This window comes from Lissotriton vulgaris, chromosome 5 (assembly GCF_964263255.1).
Source record: "Lissotriton vulgaris chromosome 5, aLisVul1.2, whole genome shotgun sequence".
Classification (NCBI taxonomy): Eukaryota; Metazoa; Chordata; class Amphibia; order Caudata; family Salamandridae; genus Lissotriton; species Lissotriton vulgaris.
This window is the reverse complement of record NC_141693.1, coordinates 1822895328-1822910481: the sequence shown is the minus strand read 5'-3', so window position 1 is coordinate 1822910481 and position 15154 is coordinate 1822895328. Positions and strand designations below refer to the sequence as shown.

The 15154-nt window shown below is 51.1% G+C and overlaps 1 protein-coding gene across 3 annotated transcripts in view; it reads left to right on the top strand.

Annotated features, from left to right (window-relative positions):
* The window catches only part of CALCOCO2 (calcium binding and coiled-coil domain 2), a 428938-nt gene that overhangs the window by 38619 nt on the left and 375165 nt on the right, over window positions 1-15154 (top strand). The window lies entirely within an intron of this gene.

Here is a 15154-nt window from a genome sequence, read left to right as displayed (position 1 = left end):
GGGCGCTTCTTTTCCTCTCTCCCTTTCTTTTCTTCCTCTTTTCTCATCCATGTATACTGTATCCTCCATGTAAATATATATTTTTCTACAATAAAATAAATAAATAAATAAAAAAAAGAAATGTGTGTTATTAACCTATTTATTGTAACACGAATGTTTTTACTGTAACTGACCCTGAAAAATGTAAGGTTTATGAATTGTGGTTTTTCTTTTTAAATTTTGTATGTGCTTTTATGATATCGTGTGTGTGTATATCGAAATAAAGCTTTGATTGGTTATTTACCTAGCACATTGTTAAAAACACTGTTATTTTTAGACCTCATTTTGATGAGTGGCCAACATGTTCTGCTGTCATGGTTTTTTAGGTCTCGCCTGTCGATGCGCATGCGCATCGAGCAAGCGACTATGGGGGCTTATCCACTCTTTATCCACTGCAAGGAATCGTGGCGATTCCTTGCAGTGCCCGTGACTTTTAAGCTCAATGCGCATGCGCATTGAGCTTAAAAGCGCGTGCACGTCCGTCTTGTTTTACCCGCTCCGCCCCCTCCCCTTCCCGCCGTGTCGCATTTCTCCTCCCCCCTCCCCTCTCTTCCCTCCGTCTTCTTTGTTTATTTTACCCGCTCCGCCCCCTCCCCTTCCCGCCGTGTTGCATTTCTCCTCCCCCCTCCCCTCTCTTCCCTCCGTCTTTTTGTTTATTTTACCCGCTCCGCCCCCTCCCCTTCCCGCCGTGTCGCATTTCTCCTCCCCCCTCCCCTCTCTTCCCTCCGTCTTGTTTGTTTATTTTTTTTCTTCTCTGCCTCGTTAACCTGCCGTGTGCGTTTGTTTTGTTGTCCAATTAATGTTTTTTTGCAGGCAAAGGCCTCTCTCTTCGCCTTTGTGACGCGCAGCTCTGTTTCTCCTCTGGTCTCTGATGAACTAGCCCCGTGTCTCCTTTCTCCTCCTGCCTCCTGTGATGTGTGCATGCCCAATGCTTTTGTGTTAGTCCTCTTTCGGATGCCGTCTCCGCCCCGGTGTCTCCCCCTTTCTGTCTCGGAAGCTGACGCCCACCCAGTCTGTTTCCCTCTTGCCTCTGCACAGATTGTCTTTTCTTCCTCTCTTTTGCGCCCATGTGTCTGATGCACACATTTTGCTTTTTGTTGTCATCTTAATGTCTGTTTAGCTGAATTATTCCTATGCAGTTTTAAAGATGCATCAATAACTTGCAGTTGTTTTAATCCTTCTGCCTGACAAGCTGTCTTTACATGATCTGAGACTTTCCCCCCAAATGAATGGGTGATTTTAGGTGTGGCATTAGCCAAGACTTATTTCATTTTTAGTAAAATTGTATATAACATACTTACAAGGGTCTTCAGTCAGCCACCCCTCTCCATTGGTCTGCTGTTGTCATTCACTGCTCACTACAGCAGGGGGCGGTGGATCGAGCAGATCGAGACTGGATATGTTCACGGAGTTTCAGCAGTCCACCCTCTCACAAGGTGCGCATGCGCACACAAAGTAGTTCCGTTTTAGGCTTGAGGCTTCAATGGCGGAGTTTGTTTTTTTTTTGTGCCCAGAAAATATATTTTTGCATTAAGGTAATTTAATTTTTACATAATGACGAGTGGCTGGGCACATCTTTCAACAATGGCGTTTTACCAAAGCAATGTAAACCAGCATTGGCAAAGCAAAAAGGCCAGACTTCTTAGCTTTTTCAGAACTGTTTTAGAACTGTGCTGGGTTTTAAACAGCAGAACTGTCAAGCATTGCTCTAGCAATATACATGGAGTTTGGTTTGGGCCTGCCTCTCTCAAACATTAGCTTACTTGACTAACTATTTACAGCTGTTGGCTGGAGACTGTCATGTCTGGGTTCATTATGATATTCCGAGCGTTAAAACATACACTGCCAAACGCGCCTTCACATCCTCACCCCCTCATCCTCACACACCCTCACTCACCCTCACCCTCACTCACCCTCAACCCCTCACCCTCACTCACCCTCACCCTCACTCACCCTCACCCACACTCACCCTCACTCACCCTCAACCCCTCACCCTCACCCTCACTCACCCTCAACCTCACTCCCCCTCACTCACCCTCACTCACCCTCACACTCACCCTCACTCACCCTCAACCCCTCACCCTCACTCACCCTCACCCACACTCACCCTCACTCACCCTCAACGCCTCACCCTCACTCACCCTCAACCCCTCACCCTCACTCACCCTCAACCCCTCACCCTCACTCACCCTCACTCACCCTCACTTACCCTCACTTACCCTCAACCCTTCACCCTCAACCCCTCACTCACCCTCACTCTCACTCACCCTCACTCTCACTCACCCTCACTCACCCTCAACCCCTCAGCATCACCCTCACTCACCCTCACTCACCCTCAACCCCTCACCTACCCTCACCCTCAACCCCTCACCCTCACTCACCCTCAACACCTCACTTGCCCTCACCCTCACTCACCCTCACCCACCCTCACTCACCCTCAACCCCTCACCCTCACTCACCCTCACTCACCCTCACTCACCCTCACCCTCACTCACCCTCACCCACACTCACCCTCACTCACCCTCAACCCCTCACCCTCACCCTCACTCACCCTCACTCACCCTCAACCTCACTCACCCTCACTCACCCTCACTCACCCTCACACTCACCCTCACTCACCCTCAACCCCTCACCCTCACTCACCCTCACCCACACTCACCCACCCTCAACGCCTCACCCTCACTCACCCTCAACCCCTCACCCTCACTCACCCTCAACCCCTCACCCTCACTCACCCTCACTCACCCTCACTTACCCTCACTTACCCTCAACCCTTCACCCTCAACCCCTCACTCACCCTCACTCTCACTCACCCTCACTCTCACTCACCCTCACTCACCCTCAACCCCTCAGCATCACCCTCACTCACCCTCCTTCACCCTCAACCCCTCACCTACCCTCACCCTCAACCCCTCACCCTCACTCACCCTCAACACCTCACTCGCCCTCACCCTCAACACCTCACCCTCAACCTCAACCCCTCACCCTCACTCACCCTCACCCACCCTCACTCACCCTCACTCTCACTCACCCTCAACCCCTCACCCTCACTCACCCTCAACCCCTCACCCTCACTCAACCTCACCCTCACTCACCCTCACTCACCCTCACCCTCACCCACACTCACCCTCACTCACCCTCAACCCCTCACCCTCACTCACCCACACTCACCCTCACTCACCCTCAACGCCTCACCCTCACTCACCCTCAACCCCTCACCCTCACTCACCCTCAACCCCTCACTCACCCTCACTCTCACTCACCCTCACTCTCACTCACCCTCACTCACCCTCAACCCCTCAGAATCACCCTCACTCACCCTCACCCTCACTCACCCTCAACCCCTCACCTACCCTCACCCCCTCACCCTCACCCACCCTCAACACCTCACTCGCCCTCACCCTCACTCACCCTCAACACCTCACCCTCAACCTCAACCCCTCACCCTCACTCACCCTCACCCACCCTCACTCACCCTCACTCTCACTCACCCTCAACCCCTCACCCTCACTCACCCTCACTCACCCTCAACCCCTCACCCTCACTCACCCTCACCCACACTCACCCTCACCCTCCCTCAACCTCACTCACCCTCACTCACCCTCACCCTCACTCACCCTCACCCACACTCACCCTCACTCACCCTCAACCCCTCACCCTCACTCACCCTCACCCACACTCACCCTCACTCACCCTCAACGCCTCACCCTCACTCACCCTCAACCCCTCACACTCACTCACCCTCAACCCCTCACCCTCACTCACCCTCACTCACCCTCACTTACCCTCAACCCTTCACCCTCAACCCCTCACTCACCCTCACTCTCACTCACCCTCACTCTCACTCACCCTCACTCTCACTCACCCTCACTCACCCTCACTCACCCTCAACCCCTCAGCATCACCCTCACTCACCCTCAACCCCTCACCTACCCTCACCCTCAACCCCTCACCCTCACCCTCACTCACCCTCAACACCCCACTCGCCCTCACCCTCACTCACCCTCAACACCTCACCCTCAACCCCTCACCCACCCTCACTCACCCTCACTCACCCTCAACCCCTCACCCTCACTCACCCTCACTCACCCTCACTCACCCTCAACCCCTCACTCACCCTCACTCTCACTCACCCTCACTCTCACTCACCCTCACTCACCCTCAACCCCTCAGAATCACCCTCACTCACCCTCACCCTCACTCACCCTCAACCCCTCACCTACCCTCACCCCCTCACCCTCACCCACCCTCAACACCTCACTCGCCCTCACCCTCACTCACCCTCAACACCTCACCCTCAACCTCAACCCCTCACCCTCACTCACCCTCACCCACCCTCACTCACCCTCACTCTCACTCACCCTCAACCCCTCACCCACCCTCACTCACCCTCAACCCCTCACCCTCACTCACCCTCACCCACACTCACCCTCACCCTCCCTCAACCTCACCCTCACTCACCCTCACTCACCCTCACCCTCACTCACCCTCACCCTCACCCACACTCACCCTCACCCTCACTCACCCTCAACCCCTCACCCTCACTCACCCTCACCCACACTCACCCTCACTCACCCTCAACGCCTCACCCTCACTCACCCTCAACCCCTCACACTCACTCACCCTCAACCCCTCACCCTCACTCACCCTCACTCACCCTCACTTACCCTCAACCCTTCACCCTCAACCCCTCACTCACCCTCACTCTCACTCACCCTCACTCTCACTCACCCTCACTCTCACTCACCCTCACTCTCACTCACCCTCACTCACCCTCAACCCCTCAGCATCACCCTCACTCACCCTCAACCCCTCACCTACCCTCACCCTCAACCCCTCACCCTCACCCTCACTCACCCTCAACACCTCACTCGCCCTCACCCTCACTCACCCTCAACACCTCACCCTCAACCTCAACCCCTCACCCACCCTCACTCACCCTCACTCACCCTCAACCCCTCACCCTCACTCACCCTCACTCACCCTCACTCACCCTCAACCCCTCACCCTCACTCACCCTCACCCACCCTCACCCTCACCCTCACTCACCCTCAACCCCTCACCCTCACACAGTGCAATAGGTCTCAGACCATTTCAGTTAGAGCTTTTAGAAATGTTTATGGCTTTTTTTATTTGTAATTCTTTAGCATTGGCTACAGGAAACAAAAATGCTAAACATTTAAAAAAAAAACCCATAAACAATTCTAAAAGCACTAACTCTAATGGTGCGAGACCTATTGCATTTCCAATGCTTGTTTGCACTTCATCAGGGCCTGATGACTTCCAACGGTAGCTCGTCTCCTGTGACATGTAAAGTAACTCTGAATAGGGTAATCATTTGCTGGTTGCTTTCATGTACATGTATGTTGCCAGCTGTTTATTTTATCCCACTACAACAGTCTGTGAACTAGAAATTTGCCATTGAGCAATAAAGCAGGTAGAATGACAAAGCACGCATTTGCAGGTGAGCTGCCCGCTGAATGACAGACCTTCACTAACAGCAGGGAGGATCTGTTATTCAGTCAAAGGACGTATGGGATGCTGATAATCATTGTCCAATAGCGTAATGCAATATATTATTTTATGTCTATTTATTTCTGCATTACTTGGTCAGAGAAAAAAAAGACATCGGGTACAACCGTTTTCAAGTATGTATTTATTGCATATAACAAAAATCGAAGTATTTAATAGCAAACCAGAAGACAATCATAAATGTTGAAAATTTCCTTGGTAAATTACGAAGGATCATAAACAACAGGAAAAATTGTACCTCCTCTTCTGTCATATGATTTCAAACACGACTGTCTCAACGTTGAACTTGGAAAACAGAAGCATTTCCATTAAATACAGCTGTTGTCGTTTTTAGTTCGACCTTGGCAGCGTGCTTGCGCTACTCTTAGAGGCAGGCTGTATGCACTGTATGGGCATTCAGCAGCACGTCCATCGCTTTTGATTGGCTTCTTCATGTGCTTTTCAAAAAATCTTTGTTTTCATTGGTTTATAGCTTACATTTGCCCCTTCTTTCTCGCCCTGTAGACTGCCCCTGTTAGCCATATAGGTTAGTGTTGCGCACTACTTGCTTTCATTTCCTGCTCTGCAGTGCACACTCTCTGCAGCATTGCTGTGATGCTCGTCTGTGCCTCCGACAAGTTATTTATTACCAAAAAGCAGTGCTAATGCATTGAAGGTGGAGGGGAGTTTTATATCACAGCTTGCAGCTGATGTTCCTTTCTGTTTGCAGAGCACCCCTATCCTAATGTTGAACAGGGCGCCCCGTAGGTCACTACCGCTGGTACATCTATCGTCTCTACCCACAGGAGTCAGATGATGTCAGTGGCCAGCTGCTGATCCCCGCCTCTTCTGCCTCCTAAAAGTCTCTTCTTGGTTTGGGTCCTGGGCCTTTATAATGTCTGCCTCTTTTGCTGGCAGGCTCGGGTCCTAACTTTTCCAGTTCCTCTATGTCTTCTTGCCATAGCTGGCTTTTCCCAGTCCTGGCTCCAAAGGCTGCTCCCTTCGTTATTTTACCTTTTTGTGCAGTGCTGCTAGCTGCTTCTCTGGTCCTGTCGGTAATTCCTCATGCTAAGTCCTCTAAGCAGTGCTGCTAGCTACTTCTCTGGCCCCAGTGGTAATTCCTCATTCTAAGTCTTCTATACAGTGCTGCTAGCTGCTACTTTGGTCCTGTCGATAATTCCTCATTATAAGTCCTCTAGGCAGTGCTGCACTGCATCGCTGGTCCTTTTTTCTATTTTTATTTTCAAACGTCAGCTAGCACATCAGTAGGTGAACCTTGTGCACAGTAGGTTTTACATCATTACATCTTGTAATTACTATCAGGGAAACGTAAATAACAGAGGTCCTAATAAAAAACCATTCTCCCCTCCCCGTTCAGAAAGGGCTGAAGAAATCTGCGGATTACATTTTAACCCTGTGTGCTTGGGTGTGTGCTATCAATCCCAGCCCACTCTATTTCTAAGTTATAGTAGCTCAGCCAGAGTGCATATCTTAGTGAACTTTTTTGGGCCTCCTTTGACAGCGTATGTCATCTTCTCTGCCCCATATCTAGGTCCATACTGGCTCTCCATTCCGCTAGTGTGTGCTGGCCCTTGGCTCCCCTGTGTCTGGCGATGTCTCTTTTTGCGACTATCAGCCCTAAGATGCTTAATAAGAGTTTGTGCTTTGGAAGGTCAACTTCCGTAGGGATGCTGAGTAAAACATATTTGGGGTCCATGGGAACCTGAGCCTCTAGTCTATCATTCAGTTCGTTAACTTTCAGTGACCAGTACGTATTGACATTCCCAAAGCCTGTGTATGTGAGGGCCCTAGTCTATTGTGCAACGCAGGCATTTGGGCGTCTCTGCTCTTCCCATGGTATGTAGTCTGCCCTATCATAGTATACCCTGTGAAGGACTTCGAATTGTATCAGCCTTAAGCAGAGCTTAATTGCTGCTTCACTTGGGTGCATTAAGGCCCCCTCCCAATCAATATTTTCTAGTGGACCAGTCGTTTCTTCCCATTTAGACCTAAGAAATTTCAATTTGTCAGGGATATTATTGATTAAAGTTTTATATTTCCAGGAGACCACCTTGGAGAGTATTTCCTCTTGCAGTTGTCTACCCTCCAGTGCTGCATACTCAGGAATGTCTGTATTGTTAAACTTTTCTGTCCTCCAAGTGTGTTGCAATTGTAGGTATTTGTATTTTTGTGTGCGTGTTAAGTGGTATTCAGTTTGAAGTGCCGAAAAGGAGATCAAGTCCCCATCTTTTAGGATATCACCCTCTGTAGCAATCCCGACTATGTCTCATTGTCTGAAGCCCTGAAGTTTTATGATATCTGGTAGTCTCCTACCTTCCCAGAGTAGCATCGCTCTTGTCAGTTTCTTTCCCTATCACATTTATCGCTCCGCCCCTCTCCATGCCTCGATCAACTTTGTGTGGTAGGTAGCAGACCCTGGACACCTGCACCCATGTAGAGGTAGTGAAGGTAGGTGTGTTTCTGAAATTGGAGCCTTTCCAGAGCCTATGTGGGGTGATCTCCTGCAGCATGCCCCCATTCGTTGATTACAATTAAATGTGCCGCTCTATAGTAGGATTGTATGCCAGGACGATCCCCCCTGTTGGATTGGTTGCACTGTAGTTTCCATAAAAATGTGCAGAGTTCATCATTAATTACCTTAAAAATTGCCCCTGGGACTCGGTGGTATGTATTTTGTAGTATGTAAAGTAGCTTAAAGAGCGTGGTCATTTTATACATGGCTGCTCTTCCCAGCAGCGTCAGGGGGAGCTGTCTCCACTTGGCCACGTCTTCACGGAATTCCATGAGAACCAGCTTGATACTAGTGTAGGCAATCAACTTCATTGGTAGAAATGTAAAGCTCTACATATCTGAATCCCTCCCTGGTAATGTGAAGGTGTCTCGGTATTGAGTGCAAATTGATAGTACCTCCCACGGGTAGAAACTTGACTTTTCCCAATTCATTTTATATCACGCATGATTACCATACTCCTTAGACAGTTGCAGTATCAGCGTGTCTTGTCGGGGTTAGTTATAAAAAACACAATGTCGTCTGAGTAGACAGAGATCCGTTCGTCTTTGAGGTGACCTACGTTATCTTGGAATCCACATAACTCTTGGTGGGTACTAACCAAGCATGCCAATGTCTCCAGTATCAGGGTAAAAAGCAAGGGAGATACAGTGCGGCCTTGTCTGGAATGGGGATGTCTGCCGACCTAACCCCATTGACCTGGTCTCTGGCTCTTGGGTTGGTGTAAAGCAGCTGCACCCATGTCATAAAGCCCTGACCAAACCGAAACTTCAGAAGGACTTACCGCATAAAAGGCCAGTGAACTGTATCACAGGCCTTTTTCCGCATCTAGGGAAAGGAGCACATGTGGGGTGGACCTCCTCACTGCGTCTAGCCAGTTGGCCAAACGACAGAGATTAAAACGTGTGGCTCAGCTGGGCATGAAGCCAGATTGATCACGGTGGATGAGGAATGTGATCACCGGCAGTAAGCGCGCCACCTGAATAGAGCAGGGCCGAACTGGCCGTTGTGGGCACCGGGCAGTCCCCCGGTACGCCGCAAGGGTGGGAGGCGGTTTTGGACCACTGGGGGCCGTTTTTGTTACAGGGCCTTTTTTGCAGCATAGAGCTCGGTCGCATCCCCAACCTCCTTTTCCCCCCCAAACCCCTCCCCACCCCCCTTCCCCGGGGGCAGGCCGAGCACTTTGCCAGGGCCGGTTTTGGTTCCCAGTCCGGCCCTAGATTAGAGGCAAGATTTCAACGCTGAGAAATGATATTGGGAGGTAGACCCACAATTCTCTGCTGTCTTCCTTTGCTTGGGAATGACCACTACTGTGGCTTAACAAAGGCCTGCGGGAAGAGTTCCCTCCTCTCGGGCCGCGTGATACATATTTAAAAGGTGTAGACCTAATAAACTAGTGTTTTCTTAAAAGAATTCCCTTGGCATTTTGTTTGGCCCTGGGGTTTTCCCCGATTTTTGCCTATTGATTGTGTCTAATATTTCTGTCTGAGTGATATCCTTCTCAAGGGCTTCCCTGTTCCCCATGTCATGGCAGGAGTGTCTATTCCGCTGAGGCAGTCTGCTACCAGTGAGTCATCTGCTAGTGGTCTGGCATCGTATAACTCTCTGTAGAAGCGGGCTAATGCCCCCTCTACAGTGTGTGCGGCTACGTGTATTTCCTCCTTCTTGTGTATCCGGGACACCCATTTTAGTACTCTCTCTTTCCTGCCCAGCCAGGTCAGTAGCCTCCCGGGTCTGTCTTGTGACTCCGAGTCGTTGATGTGAGACCTAGATTCTCGTACTGTCAGGGCTCGGAGTTCCCTGCATGTAACTGCAATATGGCGAATCATAGAAACATCTGTGTCCGGGGTTATGTTTTTCTCGAGTTCTAGGAGCTTTCGTTCCAGCGCCTCGACTTGGTGGGTCTCCTCCCTTCTTTTCCGCGCTATTACATCTTGCACCCTACCTCGTATCACTGTCTTATAGACCTCCCATAATGTAATGGCTGAGGACACTGAGCCCTCGTTTTCTTGGAAATATAGCTCAGTCTCCGTCCTAGTCACTCCAGTTACTGCTTTGTCCTGGAGCTTCCAAGTGTTCAGTCTCACTTCCGAAAGTGGTCTACTCCCTCTTCCGCCCAATATTAAGCAAAGTGGTGAGTGGTCAGATATTCCTCTTGCGAGGTACTCCACTTTCTCTACCGTCCTTATCTCTACCAACGGAGCGATGAGATAATAAAATCTGGGGAAGACTGTGGGCCCGAAGAAGTATGAGTAGGTACGGTCTATTGGGTGGTGTTGCTGCCAGAGGTCGGTCAGCCCTAAGAAGTTAGCAAATTCGACCAAGGGGGTGGGAATACGGGTTCCTGTGCTAGTGTTTGTGCGATCGAGGCTTCGGTCGATTACATCATTAAAATCGCCACTGATAATGTGTGTGGAGGGGCCAGATTCAAATTAGCTACTGCGTCTAACTTTTGAGTTTGCAGTCTTGGTGGAGCATAGACACTGATCAATGTAAACTTCTGCCACCCCCAGTTTCCCTGGACAGCAACAAAAGTCTTGCTGAGGTCGGTCCAGGTCTTAGTAGTGTGGAAGGGGGGATTTTTCTTAATTAGTAAGGCAACTCCCCAAGCACCAGAGGAAAATAACTCATGTACTAGTGTAGTGTATTTTCCTGTTCCCAGGAAAGTGTAATTTATACCCATCAAGTGGGTTTCCTGCAGAAATAAAATGTTGGGTTTGAGCCTGAAATATCGAGCTACTAGCCTAGCCCTCTCTTGACCGTGTTTCCTGGCCCGTTGACATCCCTTGTCAACTCCGTGTAGCATTCCTTACCCATTGCGCGTGTATCCCTTCTTCTTCCCAATCTGTTCGGGAAGGCTTCCTTGTCTCCCCTCCCTTGCCCTATCTGTGACTCAGGAACTCCTACGGCTGGCTGATTAACAAAGGACTTACCCTCTGGTATGTTTGTGAATCTCTCCTCCCTCAACCGGTCACCCCTTCCCCACACTGTCCCACTTCCCACACCCATACCCTGAACTGTCAATATGACAACCTGGCATAGGTATAGCTAAGAGATCTGTGTTTCCACCCCTTTCCCTAGTAACCAAATATAATGAGCGAATGAGCAAAAGGATATAAACTTCAAACAAGTCTTTTCGCCCTGATGAACTGAGCATGGTAATGTACGGGAGGCTTATTAGCCATTTTACTGTTCATCTGCCATCAATGTAGCCCATATCTCAGCCTTCATCACCACTCTTGCCCAGCCGCTGGTGTGTAGTCTCAGGATCCCCTATCTCGGTGCCTAACTTTTTCAAGTGGTTGATATTTTTCAAAACCATTTTTATTACGAGTTCAAGCAAGGTTTAGTACAGCCCTCCACAGGCAGGAGGAGACTGTCAACGACAGATATGAAAAGACACAGCATTGACATAGCGTTGAACCCAGTGTTACAGAACGATATATTCCTAACTACCCCGACCCACCCAGCCCCAAGAGTACCACCCAACCCCCCCTCAGCTACCCACCCCTTATCCCACCCTAACCCAGTGCACGTGATCACAGTTCAGCAACATGAGATGGCAAACAAAAGATGGTGCTGGCCAGCAGCCTAGGGTACGGGATCCACATCTGGAGGTAGTGCATCATCAATGTCCATGGGGGGTCGAGGGTCAGGCCCCTGTAGTCCGCCCATCGTTTCCAAATTTTGTAATGTTTGCGGGACACCCCCGGGCTTCGAAAACAGGCTGCTCCAGACCAATGAGGAAGTCCAGGCCCGCCTTCCAGGCACCGAGTGGGGGGGCACGCTCGCTCTTCCAGGCCTGTGCCAGATCCCTCTTTGCCACCACAAGCCCCAGTAACAACAGATGACGTTTGTAAATGTTACCCCCAACGTTTTCCAATACATGAAGAAGGCCCAGCCTAGGGGTACGAGGCAGGTCCCACCCCAACACCTCCGATAAGCAGTCCCAAACCCCTGCCCAGAACCGGGTCAGTCTCTCACAGGACCACACAGTATGGAAAAGCGTCCCTCTTTCAGTACCGCACCTCAGGCATTCTGGAGCTGCTATAAGACCCGCCCGCCATAGACTGTCCCTAGTGTAATAAGCCCGGTGAAGGTATTTGAACTGGATAAAGCGGAGGCGGATAGCTATGGCAGCACCACGAGGAGATTCAAGGGCCTCACGCCAGTCGTCTTCATCCAGGGGACCGATATCATTCTCCCAGGAGGCCTTCAATGTCGAGAGGGAAGGGGAGCAGTGCGTGACCAGGGAGCGGTATATCTGAGAGACCTTCTTGTCGCCCAAGTCTCCCATAAATAGTTTTGCCTCGATGGGGCTGAAGTCAGGGAGTTGCTCCAAGCCCACCAGGCTTGGGGTAAGAGCATGGCGAAACTGGAGGTAGCGGAAGAACTGGGACCTGGGCATGCTAAATTCAGAACTGAGGTCCTGAAAGGACTTAAGGGTAGTGCCAGAGAGAGCATGGCCGAGGGATGAGATCCCGATCGCGTCCCAGCCGTCGAACCCAGACAAAGACGCCAGCGCCGGTAGTAGGCCATTACGCCATAACGGAGTCTCGGCCGTCAGTCTACCCCACCAACCCATACGGTGCAGGGCCCGCCGCCAGACCGCGAAAACCACCTGGGTAACCTGCGGAAGCAGCCGCCTCCGCCTGGCCGAATACAGCAAGGTGTGGAGGGAAGCGCCACCCATCAGAGAGTGCTCCAGAGCATAAGCCGGATCGCTACGGTCCCCATACCACCACTCGTTAAGCACAAGAAGATGGGAGGCCTGATAATAGGACAAGATATCCGCGGTCGCTAAGCCGCCGCAGTATGTAGAGAGGAAGCATGTGCGCAGCGCCACCCTGGAGGCACCCCCAGCCCACAGAAAACGGCCTAGCACAGAGTCAACACTCCGGAACAACTGCGGGTCAATCTTGAATGGATGATTCTGTAGTTGGTACAGGAGACGAGGCAGGGCCACCATCTTAAAGATGGCCGACCGGCCGTAGATGTTGAGAGGCATACGCGTCCATGTCTTGACGTCCATCTGGACCCGATCCCACACCGGCTGGACGTTCCGGTCCCACGCCACCGTGGGCGAGGCAGAGAGGAAAACACCCAGGTACTTCACACCCTCCACAGCCACCTGAAGGGATGTAGCCCAAGGACAGGTCACCGCGTTACCCCCCAGCACCCATAGGGTCGACTTGCGCGGGTTAAGGAAGAGCCCCGACGCCCGACCAAACTCTTGCATCAGTTCCAGGACACGGGGGCCCGTACGCTGCAGGTCGGTCATGAAAAAGAGCACATCATTGGCATATAGGGCTATGCGGTCCGAATGATCAAGTGGTTGATATTTTTAAGGAGTATGCGATCGCGGTCTGTGTTGGCAAGGTGCTCCTTATCCGAAGCTTGGTGTGGGTACTGTCCCATTGGCTGGATTGTCTTTTACTAGCTTTGGCTTGTGTTGAGTCCTCGTCAGAGTCAGAGCGTAGCGTCTTCTCCAGCGTGTGTGAGGTCCCCTTCAGGGGTGTCCCGCCAAAATTCTGCTCCCTCCTGTGGGTAGGCAACTTTTTTTTTCTCTGTGGCTTGGGGTCCAGCCTCGGTGTTGTGACCCTACGGTCCTTGTCTCCCGCCGTTTGGGGGTGGGGAGGCAGCACTCCTCAATCCAGGCCCATGCTTCTTCTGGTGTCTGAAAGAAGTGAGATTTGCCCTGATAAATGCCCTGCAGGATGACTTTTAATTTGGCTGGGAAAAGTAACATGTATTGGATTTGGAGGGCTCTCAGTTTCACTTTCACAGAGTTGAATGTGCGTCTCATCTTCTGTACTTCTCGTGAATAGTCGGGGAGTATCATTATTTTCATGTTGGAGTACTTCATTTCACCAACTCGCCACAACTCTCTGAGGATTAAATCTTGGTCCAGAAAGTTTAGGAATTGAGCTACCAGCGACAGTGGAGGGGCATCGTATTGGGCATCCTATGATCTCCCTTGATTTATAAAGCACGATGAGAACTTAGCAGCTGGGAGGAAGTCTTGAAGCCATGTCATCAGGAAGGCCCCCGGGTCTGAGACCTCCGTCCCCTCCGGAAATCCGATGAAAAGCAGGTTGTTTCTACGCATCCTGTTTCCCCCATTGTCCACTTTCCATGCCACCTCTCTCATGGCCTCCTTTAAGTCGCAGACATCCGTTTTTAAGTTGTGCGACATGTCTTCCACCTCCTATTACGATTTTCAGATTGAGTTACTCTTTCGGAGATGTTGCACATATCTTCACGTAGGAGGGTTATCTCTGACCTTATTCTGCCATTTTCCCCTCAATGGCCTCTCTGGAAGCATGGATCGCCTGGAGGAGGGCTGGGTTGTCTGGCGGAACATTGGGTTCTACTTCTGTCTCTGGTGTCGAGGGGAACACTTTTGTGTATTTGTCCATCTTGCCCTGCTTTTGGGTTTTGGGGTTTTGGGGTCTTGGTCTCTTGCCATTGTCTATCCATTTAGGTGGGAACCCGCAGTAATCCCAGTCCCACTGCCACCCAACCTTGGTACGGATCATAGTTTATTGGCGGTTGGTGCCTGAACGAATAGTGCACTTACCTGGGTTTATGGGCGAAGATGCCCTTGTGGGTTTGGTTCTATCGCTCCTCTGATTCAGTGGTTTCGGAAGGGGGGGTGGGGGCTGGCACAGGTAGAGGGCAGATGGTCAATCCCTGGTGTCTGAAGCGGGTCGTGGGCCTTGCGGATAGTGAGTGATCCCAGCCCCAAGCGGAATCTCTTTTGTGGTTTTAGCACCCACCTATTTGTGCTTGTCTGCTTGTCCCGACAGCTCATGCCTTCTCCATTGCCCTTCCTATTCCGTTTGATGAACTCTCAACATGTGGGCCTCTTTCTTGATTTAGGTGTGGTCTAGAATGTCCACTCCCAGAGCTTGGTGAGTCATCTTGTGAAGTTAGCGATCCTCCTCTGGTGCTAGTAGCCAATATTGGTTCCCAGTGGGCCCTTGTGACTTGTCTCAGCCGGGGCTCTGCGCATCCCTGAGGGCCATCTCGGTCTCCCATTGTGTGTGGGGCTCACCTCCTTCTTCGGTCACG